Source organism: Camellia sinensis, chromosome 11 (assembly GCF_055761805.1).
Source record: "Camellia sinensis isolate YWXY chromosome 11, ASM5576180v1, whole genome shotgun sequence".
Classification (NCBI taxonomy): Eukaryota; Viridiplantae; Streptophyta; class Magnoliopsida; order Ericales; family Theaceae; genus Camellia; species Camellia sinensis.
This window is the reverse complement of record NC_138971.1, coordinates 148450967-148462831: the sequence shown is the minus strand read 5'-3', so window position 1 is coordinate 148462831 and position 11865 is coordinate 148450967. Positions and strand designations below refer to the sequence as shown.

The 11865-nt window shown below is 35.6% G+C and overlaps 1 pseudogene; it reads left to right on the top strand.

Annotated features, from left to right (window-relative positions):
- The first annotated feature begins 3444 nt into the window (after nucleotides 1-3444).
- On the top strand, nucleotides 3445-10626 carry LOC145802758 (putative receptor-like protein kinase At3g47110 pseudogene; annotated as a pseudogene).
- The last annotated feature ends 1239 nt before the right edge of the window (nucleotides 10627-11865 follow it).

Genomic DNA, 11865 nt, shown 5'->3' with positions numbered 1-11865 from the left:
AAGATATAATGAATAGAAATAAAAAAACTAAATGCAGCTCTCATAAAGACAAAAATATTCAATCTTCATGTCTAGTAAAGATTGACTGCTACAACTCTTGAATAAGAATGTACAATAGTGACCAACTCAAGTAATCAGTTGATTGGGTAGGAAAAATGAAAATGAAAGCATTGTTAAAGAAAATTCTTAAGATTTGTTTGGACTATTTTGGTTTGGACTAAGTCAAGTTTTATTTCTTTAGACTTGTTTGGACTATGTCAAATTTATTCTTTGAGTCCCTGGCAATGTACAAGAGAGGTGTTCACATGATTGGCTTTACCATTTTTTTTTATTTTTCTCCCTGCAATTCTTTTTTGGCTTTGCACCAATGATCTAGTAGTCACATAAAAAAATTATTTATTTTTTTCTCATAAATAATTTTTTTACAACCTTTATGTAAAAAATTATTTTCTATAAATAATGTACCAAAATTATTTTTTTTAGACAATCACCTTGCCCCCATACACATAATTTCTAGTTTTGCCCCTGATGACAGATGGGCGTAGGGAAGAAGGCACATGAGGACCAGGAGGGTCACATGCCCCCCTCAAAAAAAAAAAGTTCAATTTAATCCTTCCAATTATGTGTTTAAAATTTATATCCTTTTCACTTCTTTTTTTTCAAAAAAAAAAAAAAATTATTTAATTTGTCATTTTAAATGTTTAATTGTGCTCTCTTTTTTTTTATATAAATTTTACATTAGAGAAATATTGTGTCACCGGTTTTTTTGTCTATTTTATACCACCTCTTATATGAATATTTTTAATTAGTTCATTTGTTTAGAGATAAATATTACAGAATCAATGGCAACTAATAATATATTACCATGTAACCAATTAGATCTAGGCTAGTTGGCCACCATGCCTTCCTTAGGGCTTAGTCCCAAGGAGGTCGTGGGTTCAATTTCCCTTAGGGGAGTTGAATTAAGGAAGTGCAAGCACTTAGGTGGTTTTCCAAGGGTGGAGAGATTTTCTTCCATAGGTACTAAACTAACAACTAACATTTGCTGATCAAAAAATTATATATATTATCATGTAATTTAATGATTCAAAATTATGAAAAAAAAACAAGTGATATATAGCAATCTCTTTGTATTATTTATTCACCTTCTCTCTCATTTTTTTTTCTTTTATTCGTATCTACATCTCTTTTTGTGTGTATAACTTGATATAATTTTGTTTTCATATTTTGTGAGGCATGTGATTATTTTTTGAAACATGTGATCATTGTACATAAAATCAAATTAAAAAAGAAATTGATTATGATCGGCTAGTTCGAGCTTATATCAAAATTTAACTTTTGCATTCCAACAATTTTTATTCTTACCACAAAATTGAGTTAAGTTGGATTGTGATTTTTGTTAAGATTTCAACTCAATAGTGTCCCCGTGCCAAAATTCTAGCTTCGCCATTGGAATTTGGATGGACAAAAAGTTGATATTAAAATTTGATCGAAAATATAAAAAATAAACTGTTATAATTGAAATTAAGAAATCAAAACAAAATTTTAATGTAAGTTCAGGAGTGCTAAATGAAATTTTACCCAATTATAGATTGGTACTTCTCAAAACACTTGCAAATCTTACGTAGGCCCCATCCTAGTGCTGATAAGTTTAACGAAGACTTGTAAATGTTTGGTATATATATAAGGGATTGGCTACCCTCCAGTCTGTGATTGGACTGAAGGGTGTTGTTGGGTCCGTGGACATCTATTAAGGATTCTGTTCCGATAATCCGAATCATTCAATGTGTAGAACCGGCTGAGTACTATAAGCCTGTAAAAAATCACGTTGATCGTATATTGATAGCTATTTCATCGGATTAGATTTATGTCCATCGTTTATTTTTTCACCTTCCATTTTTGTGTACAAAACTTATTTGATCACGTAGCTGTCGATATCTGATCAATATGATTTTTTACGAACATATAGTATTCGACGTGTTCTATATATTGAATGGTTCGGATTACTGAAACGGGATCCGTGGTAGCCCCTACGGGCCCAACAGTACCCTCCAGTCTGATTATGGATTGGAAGGAAACTAATCCCTCCAGTCCGTGATCGAACATAATTGACTTTAACAGGTATAATTATAAATTTGTTAAAAAAATTGCAACTAATGTGTGAAATTATAAAAGGACTAGATAATATATGATTCTCATGGAGAAATTTTTTTAAACCAAAATTGATAAAGTCTTACCTAAGATGGACTAAAATATTTGTATCAATCATAATATCAATTGAAAATGAATGTGCTAAAAAACTTGAATATAATTAGTAATTTTTTATATCTCAAAAAGCAAGAAAAAGTCAATTTTAAATAAAACATTTAGAACATAAAAAGATGAGTGGTTTCTTTTATACCATACTAAGTTTTTAAGGTTGAATCTGCACTCAAGATGCTCTTAATTTTTATTGTTACTTTTCAAAATACTTTTCCAAATATATAATTTTTCTTAAGTTCCATATGAAAATTATAAATAAATAAACAAATAAAATTATTCCTGTGCAAGTTCCACTTGAGAAAGTGGATGTGAATTTCCTCCATTCACTGCTAGCAAGTTAGAGCAATTAAGATATTCTTAGAACTCACTTGGGAACTTAATTTTTTTAGTGGGTTTTTAATTTTTTAGTTTTTTTATGAGATGAAAAAAGATGTGTTTAAGAATGATTATTTTTAATTGAATAAATAGCTGTGAGAAAAAAAATAATTAATTGATGTATATGATATATCACCCTCTATTGTTGGGGTTGAATTTTTGGGCTTTTGGCAACAACCCCTTAAATAACACAATAAACTACGAACAAAAAAAGAACAAATTATATCAGTAATTCCTACATTTTGATATTTATATTATTTTGGTCTCTATTATTTAAAGTAACTCAATTTTCACCTTTAATCTTAAATTTTGTATCAATTTGGTCTAATTGATAATGCTGATTAGGGTTTTTAAAAGAAAATAATCACTGAGTTTGCGTAGATTAACTCACTAAGTTACACAATTTACAATTTTCCTATAAAAGCATGACACGTGATATGCTTATGTGTGTATTCTTTATTTAAAAAAATAATCAAAATTAAAATAAATTAGATCAAATTTAGACAAAATTATAAATTTTGAATTAAAATCAAGTTAATTAAAATTACAGAGAACAAAATAGTATGATGACCAAAATGTAGAAATTACCAGTGTAATTTACCACACAAAAAGCAAAAAAACCAAAAAGGTCCCTAGTCTTTGGCTCTATAAATACATATATTTGGCTCTCCATTGCTGTATACAAGTTGATCAGCTCCATTTTTAATCATAATAATATTCTATTTTTAACACCGAATGGAGCAAACAAATTCAACTTTTCACAGTTGCCTACTTAGTACATCTGTACTTTGTTTCATTTTCTTTTTCATGAACTTCCTTGAACTGATTACCACTGCCAAGGGCAATCCCAGTTTAGTTCTCACCAACGAGACAGACCATCAGGCACTGCTTGCAATCAAGGATTTGATAACAGGAGATCCTCTGGGTGCCTTAAGCTCATGGAATCATTCAATTCACTTTTGCAATTGGCAAGGAGTCTCATGCGGTCGTCGACATCAACGTGTGACAGTCCTAAACCTGTCATCTCTCGCATTGGTGGGTTCTGTATCTCCTCAAATTGGGAACCTCACCTTCCTCAGGATGATTGATCTAGGTAACAACACCTTTCATGGTGAAATCCCACAAGAACTTGGCAAGTTGTTTCGTCTGCAATACCTTGTGCTTTTGAATAACTCTTTCCAAGGTGAATTTCCTACCAATTTGACTCATTGTTCACACTTGAGAGTTATCGGTGTGTTTAATAATAATCTGAGAGGTAAAATTCCTACCGAGCTGGGTTTTTTGTCCAATCTCTCAAACTTGAATCTTGCAGCCAATCATCTTACTGGAACTATCCCACTTTCAATTGGGAACCTTTCCAATCTACATAGGTGTAGACGTCCCCGAACGCCCCGGGAGGGTGAGTCCCGTTCTATTCGTTTTGGGGGTCACTACAGCTCGGACTCAATTTGTGTCACAGTTCTTAATCTGAACCAAAGAGTCCAAATCCGGCAAATCGTTTTGAGAAACAAATTTTTGAAAAGAAGTGCCAAACATGGACTGCTTTGCCAGATACAGAGTCGCCACCTAAATATTTTTTATGGGGGAATTTAGGAAACCCTGACTCGGTGCCGAAGGCCACTTGTCCGTCATCGCCAGAGTTGTCTCGGCTCGGGAGCTTGGGTACGATCGGGGAAGGTCAGCTATGAGCACCCCCTCTCGCCCGATCCGAAGATCGGCCTCTACTAATCGTGATATCCGTTTTTGAAAACTTTATGTCTTCTTATTCCGTTTATTAGCCTAGAATTACTATATTATGCGCACAGCAAACAAGTGTAGACTAGATTGCCTAATTTGGAAACAAGTATTGCATATCCGTTTGTTTTGAAAAGCGCTTTGGAATTTGCTACTCGCAAGTAGGCTAAAAAACGGATTTCAACGAGTTTTTTCAACTCAAACAATCCAACCTTCACCCACAGGCGTTCAAACAGTTTATCTCATATAAGCACTTAGCCACATGGTAAGCATGCTGTCATGGCAACATTCACACGCATGCGAGATGCTAAAGCATAGATACTTACATCGTACTCCGTGCCAAAAACAGGAACATGTTAGCAATCAAGGCTTGATCCAAGTCCATGTTAAGTGCCTAATGCATCGCATACAAAATGTCACTAGAGTAGGCTCGGCTAGTCTATGAATGGTATGTGAAAATGAACAACTGACATGTATTCAATTCGGAATTTGAAATACAGATGTAATTAGAATGATGCGCCGAGCCCGGTGCATGCAAAGCAAATGTATGAATGCACGCATGCATTACATGAGGAATGCTAATTTAAACGTGCCCTATTACTAACCATCAAAGCAGGCAAATAAAAGGGAAGAAAGAAGTGGGGATTGGAAGACATACACACCACTCACACACACTTATTACAGATTTGCCCTCACTCGGAGGGACCAAATAAATAATACAAATTAATTAACTACGCAAGCTAATTAAATATTACAAATTTCCTAATCAGCTAACAAACTAATTAAGCTAGGAAAAGCAGTAAACCGCCTCGGGAGGAGAGCCAGATGCAGCGCGTGCTCGGGTCTTGCTCAGAAGTGCACCGCCATGCATAGTCTGCCTCTGTTTTCCCTGCTCTGCCCCTCTGAAGACTACCAAAGTCTCAAGGATGCTTCTCTGGATACTGGGAATCACCACCGGCTGAGTAGAGTTACCACCGGCAGTGGTATGTGGTCACCGGCACAAAATGAAGCTATCGGCAGGAGAATAATTGCCGCTCGGCAATGTATACCGCCGGTCGGCAATGAATGCCTGCAGAACCTGCAACTCACAGCAGCAGAGGGCAGAACTTGCATGGCAATACAATTCAAACAATGTATGCACCAATCATGTCCCCTATCATGTTTGTGACTCAAAGGGGCATGTGTCTCGATTCTCGGACCACCCATCACGCATTTCCATGCATGACGGCCCAAAGGATCAAGTGTGCAACTTTCATGTCAAATGAGATGCAAACCAAACAAACAAACCAAGGCCCAATTCCTATCACCAAGTCAAGGAATAAGGCATGCATGCAAGATGCAATGCAACCTAGGCATGCAAGCTAAGAATGCAACATGGCATGGCAAGACACTTATGTAAGCATACAAGCAAACATGGGGCAATGCAAATTGATGGAAAGGTGGACTTACACATAATTTAGGCAACTCTAATTAGGCCTAAAACAATGGCCAAAGTGCTATAATAAGGGACCAAATACACATGCACACATACACATGATCAAAGGCCAATACTTAGACACAAATTGGACAACTGTCAAACACATTTGAAAGGAGGTAATCATGGACAATTAGCATGCAACATAAGCTCTGAAAATCATGTTAAAACATGGTACCAAACCAAGCAACAAATCAAGCTAAACATGCAACAAATGGCCCAAGCATTCAAAGTAAACCAATGGAGTATTGAACTACACTTAACAAGACCAAACATGGCATGAACTTATTGACCAAAAACAGAGTTTTAGCACATTAAGACAAGGCCTAGAAATCACTTATATGGCATCCAAAGGACCTAAATTCAAAGGCATGCATAAATGCCAAAACAAGGAGCATGCTACCCAAGCTTTTAAAGCTTCAAAGAGGTGTCCAAAGCAAACATACAAGCATGCTATAAGGTCTGAAATTATGCTATAAATGATGCCAAATCATTAGAATAAAGCAAGTAATGCATGCTATATACTCACACACTTGAGGCCAACAAGCCAAAATGCAAAGGGGGTATATAATGCATGCCATGGCCGACCCAAACAACCTAGGACAGACCTTAAACATGGAAAAGTGAGCACAAAATCTTCACAAGGCTAAGCCTAAACCATGCTAGAACAAAGGCTAACAACCTAAGGCATATTAAGGCAATAACAAGGCATTACATGGTAGGTATGCTAAGCATGCATGGTGTACCAAAACCATCACACAACAAGGTTATATCATGGCATAATAAACATGGAAAACAGCCAAGATATGATCAATACACATTCTAACATGATGCTCTCTCAAGAGGCCAAAAAGGGTCCCTTTCAAGGACAACAAGGAGAGGGGGTGGCCCTCCCCTTTTGGAGACTTCAAGGCACCATCTCTGCCACTGAAATCCCTCAAGATTTCAATGGTGAAGAGGCCCAAACACCAAAGTCTCGAAACTTGCACAAAATAGCACAAAATGAGGCTTTTCAAGGCCTAAGAGGCGTCAAACACCTCCAAACCACAAAACACTCTAAACAAACAATTTAGAGGGCCTAAAAACAAAACTTTTTTGTATTATACAACAAGCTCAAAAATGATTTTAAGACAGGTAGAAATACAATGCAAGATTGGGGAATAAAGAGGCAAAATTGTTACCCTTGAAGACCCCTTCACAAATGGTGCTCCAACAGCTCCTTCTAGGTTGAAAACAGCTCCAAAACTTCAAAACCAACCTCTTAGAACCTCAGTAGCTAAGTGAAGGTGAAACACTATGTGTTTATGTGCAATAGTAAGACACAAATGCACTTAAACACACACAAGAGGGAGATATAGAGATAGAAAGTGTATGGTTTCTAACCCTAGAACTCAAAACCCTAAAAATGGCTGTCTAAAAATATCTCAAGTCTCTCAAATGTCTAACCTAAAGCCAAGAGAGAAGGCTCTCTCTTATAGAGCTTCTTGTCTTGTAAAGCTTACAAGACAAGCTTCCAAAGAGGGAGATCCCTCCATACACGTGTATGGAGGGGAGCAAAAAGCAAGACAGTTGTGATAAAATATCTGCAAAAGCAGATGTACAGTAGTCGGCCGGCCAAAAATGTCATTTTGACAAAATTTAGTGCCGACCGGCAACAAATAGTGCCGACCGGCAATATACATTGCCGATGGCAGCAAAAACCAGCCGGTGGCCTTTAGCCACAGCCGGTGGGGTGTGGGGATGCCTCACAAAGCATTCCCTGCCCCTCCAAGGCAAAACACAAGTGTTTGGTGCAAAACCAGACACAAAACGGTCAAGTTCGGAGATCCTGAGGCAAGGCGCGCGTAGCCGAGACCTCCGGGAACTCCAAACGAACACAAACAGGGGTAATCACCAAGTGTTCCAATGGTGACGTCCAAGTCTTGAGGACGGTCAAAAATGGGGTGTCTACAATAGGCTTTCTCTAGTGTACAATAATCTGGAGAGAAGCATTCCCACCCAACTTGGGCAGCTTTACAAGTTGGAGGTTCTTCAGCTGTCGATAAACAATTTGTCCGGTATGTTTCCTACTGCGCTTTACAACATCTCATCAATCTGTTACTTCGCTATCGCGTTGAACCAATTGCATGGAATTTTATCACCAGATTTGGGCTTGACCCTTCCAAATTTACAAGGATTTTATGTCGCACAAAATCAATTCTATGGCCAAATTCCATCATCAATAGCCAATGCTACGAGACTCGTGGAAATTAGTTTAGGCGGCAATTCCTTTACTGGGTCCTTACCTATGAATCTAGGAACCCTTTATGCGTTGGAATTTTTTGCTGCTTATAACAATTCACTTGGAACAAACCAAGGCAATGAATTAATGAGCTTCCTCACTTCTTTATTCAATTGTTCCAATCTACAACATTTGAATTTGGCTATGAATCATTTTAAAGGCTTTTTGCCCCATTCTATTGCAAATCTCTCCACCAAGATCACTTGGCTCGATCTACAAGACAACTATATATCTGGAAGCATACCTCGTGGTATTGGGAACCTTGTAAATTTGCAAACACTCGTTCTAAGTGGCAACATGCTTACAGGTAGTATTCCGAATTCTATTGGAAAACTCTCCATGTTGGAAATTCTCATGCTTGACAACAATAACATCTCTGGAGAGATTCCATCGTCTATTAGAAACCTAAGTAGGCTTGGTACACTTGACCTATCAACAAATATGATTGAGGGAAGCATTCCTATTTCTGTAGGCAATTGTACCAATCTACTACAAATTCATCTTGATTATAATCGTCTCACGGGAGAAATACCTTATCAAATCTTTAGTCTCTCTTCGCTCATTAATCTATCCTTAAGTCAAAATTACTTAACAGGACTACTACGGCAAGAAGTTGGTAACTTGAAAAATCTGAATGGACTATATGCATCAACAAATAAACTATTTGGAGAAATCCCCGAAACTCTCGGCAATTGTGAAGTTTTAGAATTCCCGTACATCGATGGTAACTTTTTCGAAGGTACAATTCCAACGACCTTTAGACAATTGAAAGGCATTCAAGAACTAGATGTTTCTAGGAACAACTTGTCTGGACAAATTCCAAGGTTTCTTGGAGAGTTTCGGTTCTTTCAATATCTCAATCTGTCCTACAATATGTTTGATGGTGAAGTTCCGAATGGAGGTGTTTTCACAAACATTAGTGCCTTTTCAGTAGTTGGAAATAGTAAGCTATGCGGAGGAATTAAACTATTGCAATTGCCTGCATGCCCAATGCAAGTCTTAAATGAAAGGAGACAACCTTTCAACCATAGAGTAATAGTTCTAACAGTTACTCTCATTATTGTTCTATTATCATTGTGCATTTTAGCTATTATTTACCAAAACAAAAGGTCAAGACAGCCAGACAAATTAGCCTCGCCTTCGCAAAACCAATATTTACAACTATCTTTTGGAGAACTTTTTCAAGCAACAAATGGGTTCTCTCCATCCAACTTAATTGGTAAGGGAGGATATGGTTTTGTTTATAAAGGGATTCTCAACTCCGAGGAACAAATTGTTGCTGTAAAGGTGCTCAAACTACATGAACATGGAGCAAACAAGAGTTTTGTTACAGAATGTGAAGCGTTGAAGAACATTCGCCATCGAAATCTTGTCAAGATAATTACAGCTTGCTCAAGCATTGATTTTAAAGGCAACGACTTCAAGGCTTTGGTCTTCGAGTTCATGGAAAATGGGAGCTTAGAAAATTGGTTACACCCAAGTCTTTTAGAGCAACATGAACCTAAGAACTTGAACTTTGTTCAAAGGCTGAACATTGCCATTGATGTGGCATGTGCATTGGATTATCTTCACCATCATGTGGCATGTGCATTGACGGTAATTTGTGTGCCCGTGTTAGTGATTTTGGCTTGGCAAAGATTTTTTCAGCTACTAATGGAATTTCTATTCATCAGCAATCAAGTTCAATTGGGATTAGAGGAACAATTGGCTATGTTGCCCCAGGTAATTGTTTATTGCTTCTTTTGTTGAAATTGATTAAGAAATATTATTTAGTTACATTATATTATTATCATGTGGTGAACTAAAAACCAATTACGAGATTATATGGAAATTATGCCATGTTTTAGCGATGACTTTCCTTAACTTTGCCTTATTGTTTGTATATACAACAAATTAAATCAATCATTGTCCTACCCCTATCGTATTTGAACATAGATTTTAACCCTTGAGATAATTTTATCTTTTGAAATGTTGAACTTCTTTTCTTTTTTTAACAAAAGAAGTACAACTTACTAGTTCAACAATCATACCAAAATTAAAAATGTTGGGCATTTTTTTTTCATTATTTGATATTGCAGAGTATGGTATGGATGAGGAGGCATCAACGCAAGGTGATATGTATAGTTATGGAGTGTTATTATTGGAAATGTTCACAGGAAAAGGACCAACTAATAACATGTTTACAGGTAATGTAAACCTCGATAGCTATGTAAAAATGTGTCTTCCGGAGCAAGTAATGCAAATCATTGATCCCCAAATCATTTTGGAAATGGAAAAGGAGCCAAGTAGGAGCATGCAAAATAGTACAACCAACATTTCTAAACTAAAGACTTTCCTAGTACCAGTTTTTCAAATCGGAGTTTCATGTTCTGCTGAAATGCCGAGTGAAAGAATGAGTGTGAAAGATGTTCTCAAGGAACTACACAAGATTAGAAATGTATTTCTTGGGGGGTTCGGGGACAAAGGCATTCAGATGGAAGAAGAAATGATTCTTAACTAAAGCCGGATCTATAGGTTATTTTGATGTTCTAGAATTATCTTTCCCCACTTTTCTTCTCTCCTCTCTTGTCTTTTCGGAATCTGTAATTGTTAAGCTAGAAAAGGCATGAAAGTGGTTGTACTTGTGACATTGTCAGTGACGGAGCCACATGGGGCCTAGGGTGGTCACGTGCCTCCCCTGGATTTTTTAATATTGTTTTTTTTACGTATGTATATAAATAAAATTTTAAACAAAAATAATATTTAGAATAAAATGTCAAGGGCATTTTTAAATTTATGAAAACAATAGTGATTGTTTTATTGAAAATGAAGTGATTACAACAAATTATATTTTTATGTATGAAAATTTTATGAAAAAATCTCAATATAATGGTAATATCCATCATTATTGATATGCAAATATAATTCATCTCACTATATATATGTAAAAATTACTAAGAGTGTTAGTTATATTTGCATGTGGAGTTCACCGTTCATATGTTGCTTTACTATTGGTTGGTAATATCATATGTCAATAATGACGTGATATCACTATTATATGAAATTTTTACTTAAATTTTGTAAAAATTTTATTTATCTTACCATTATATAATTTATTTTAAGACTTAAATATATAACTGTTTTTACATTGTCCATGATACACTAGTTACACACAATACTTTCTTTTCAATTTTACTTGTAGTTAATTGTAAAATTTTATGTGAAATACTTTTGTAATAATTTATTTAAGTTTTTGTATTTAATATTAATTCAAAAATTATTATTATCTTCATGTTGTTGGTTATGGGAAAAATATTAAAGTTATAATCAAGAAGTATCCCTTCTGATTTAATTTCCTGGCTCTGCCATTGGGCATTGTCATCAAATATTTATAACTAGTTAAGGTTTCTATATGTTTATATGTATGCCTTCTCTATCTAGTTTTGTCATAGTTTCGTTTTTTGGTTTATGCTCTCAAGTAGTTCAATTGTACATAAGAGAGCTTGGCTCAAAACAAAAAAACTGATGCCATAGAAGCTAAAAGAGGAAAAAAAAAAAAAAAAGATTTAGCTGATAATATGATGGATTATGAAGTTATCATACATCAAATACTAACCAATATCACTCATATAAATTATTGAGCAACGGGAAAAATGTTTCATTCATATTTATTTCACTCTCATCATATATTAATCTAAAACTTAATCTGATGGTGTAATGGTATTAATGACACATTGGTTAGATGAAAAACTAAAACTTA